Genomic DNA, 2,594 nt, shown 5'->3' on the forward strand with positions numbered 1-2,594 from the left:
CGGTGCACAGTAGAGCTATAGCCGGTGCACAGTAGAGCTATAGCCGGTGCACAGTAGAGCTATAGCCGGTGCACAGTAGAGCTATAGCCGGTGCATAGTAGAGCTATAGCCGGTGCACAGTAGAGCTATAGCCGGTACACAGTGAAGGGTGAGGAGTGATCGTAGTGGAACATTGGTCCTACTGTCTTGTTGCTGCTGTGTGTCTGACCTTTACAGGTCCATAAGGTCATAGATGGAAACTACATCCACCAATTTTTCACAGTTGTGTTTTCATCAGACATGATTGTTTATAGGTACCTTCATGTGTGTGTAAAATATTAATGTTCTCAGATTTTTACTCATAGATTTTAGATGTGTGTGAAAATGTTTTTATTTTTGTTGCAAGCCGATATACATCCGTTGTTTAGCTGGAAGGGAATGTTCATATCCTGTGTATTTGATGTGATATGTGGTTGTCTCACCTACAGTAGCTATCTCAAGATGAATGCACTTACTGTGAGTCACTCTGAATAAGAGCATCTGCTAAATGACTCAAATGTCAAACATAAATGTTTTACATACATATCATTTTTAAAATTATTATAAAATATTGATGTCACAAATGTATAATTCGTAAATTTCTTTATAAAAATGTCATTAGTTACATTTGACTGTGTAAAACGTTGCAGTTCTACTTATTCCTCTGAGAGTGAGGCAGATATATACCATTTAGCAGAACAATACATGATTATTTGTCTCTCTGAAATGAAACCTTCAAGATTAAAGATTTTAAACAAATGCATGCCTTCATTGAATAACCCCATGCTGTGATTATATAGTGAAAAAACACACCAATCTTTCATCATTTCTTTAAACAATAAAAGCTCATTTACGAACATTTCTGAAAATGGATATATAGCGTTTTGGAATGAAATTCTTCACCTTCCTTACTTTCTCCCTTGTAAACCCTTTACTCTTGTCTAACTCTGTCCTCCTTCGATCTCTCCTCCCCCTCTCCCTCTCTCCCTCTCCTCTCTCCCTTCCTACTCTCCCTCAGCCATCAGGCCCAGACAACGTGCTGGGACCATCCAAAAATGACGGAGCTGTACCAGGTGCTGGGTAAGATAAAGACAATGAAAGAGTTAGGCCCTTACCGTGCACCTCCGCAGGGCCTCCAGAGGCCCACAGAGCCCCTGCCACCATCACCCCATACCTCATTAAGGGCCCATATTTCAGACACCCCCAAGACCGACGACACCATTCTCATTAACCTGCGGGAACAATTTGACGGCTCTATGATTGCTTTTTCCTACATTTCATTTTAATAAATTGTTATTAAACAGCATTGGGTGGCTTTTATTAATGTTATCTGGACCGGCGTGGGGGGGGGGGGGGTGTTGTCCACACACCGACAGACAGACAGACAGACTTGCTATGAGGCATTGAGGGAGCGGCATTATGTAGCAACATCGCCCCTGCTAATGACTCACTGATGGGCTGAATAAACACAGGGAGGATGAGAGCAGACGAGTAGGAGTCCTTGCCATCCTTTAACTTGAGATTTATTTTTCTCTCGCTCTCTCTCTCTCCTCTCTATTCCCTCTCTCCTTTCTTCATTAGCGGATCTGAGAACAACATCAAGTTCTCAGCGTACCGGACAGCCATGAAGCTGCGGCGGGTGCAGAAGGCTCTGAGATGTACGTATTGTGTTTGTCATGCAGGCTAATTTAATTAATTAATTGGCCCAATTGAGTTACGTGAGGGGAGGTAATTAGCCAAGGTCATGTGGATGAGTGAGGCATAAATGCGTGTGTGCCCCCCCAGGACCAAGCGTAGTAGCTATCTTCCACAGTCCAGAACGTCTCCTCCTCTCCTCCCGCCATCCCTCCCTTCCCACGCTCTGGCTCCCCCTGACCCTGAGTCAGCCCTGCGGCCACGCTTTACCACAGGGGGCTTCTCACATCCTTTTTCATGCTCTCTCCATTCACACTCTCGCTTTCTCTCCATTCAACTCTCCACCCCTCTTTGTCCCTCCGACACAGGGAAATGGCCTGCGAAAGCACAGCATGAACGCACTGCTGAAAACGCTATACCCTCCTGCCTCTCTCTCCCTCTCTCTCTCTCTCTCAATTCAATTCAATTCAAGGGGCTTTATGGCATGGGAAACGTGTTAACATTGCCAGCAAGTGAGGTAATAATAATATACAAAAGTGAAATAAACAATAAAAATTAACAGTAAACATTACACATACAGAAGTTTCAAAACAATAAAGACATTACAAATGTCATATTATATATATACAGTGTTGTAACGATGTACAAATGGTTAAAGTACACAAGGGAAAATAAATAACCATAAAAATGGGTTGTATTTACAATGGTGTTTGTTCTTCACTGGTTGCCCTTTTCTTGTGGCAACAGGTCACAAATCTTGCTGCTGTGATGGCACACTGTGGAATTTCACCCAGTTATGGGAGTTTATCAAAATTGGATTTGTTTTCGAATTCTTTGTGGATCTGTGTAATCTGAGGGAAATATGTCTCTCTAATATGGTCATACATTGGGCAGGAGGTTAGGAAGTGCAGCTCAGTTTCCACCTCATTATTAGTGCGGCA

The 2,594-nt window shown here is 42.9% G+C and overlaps 1 pseudogene; it reads left to right on the forward strand.

Annotated features, from left to right (window-relative positions):
* Window positions 1–2,594, forward strand: part of LOC111967162 (dystrophin-related protein 2-like) — a 78,347-nt pseudogene that overhangs the window by 56,577 nt on the left and 19,176 nt on the right.

This window comes from Salvelinus sp. IW2-2015, linkage group LG8, assembly GCF_002910315.2.
Source record: "Salvelinus sp. IW2-2015 linkage group LG8, ASM291031v2, whole genome shotgun sequence".
NCBI classification, from domain to species: Eukaryota; Metazoa; Chordata; class Actinopteri; order Salmoniformes; family Salmonidae; genus Salvelinus; species Salvelinus sp. IW2-2015.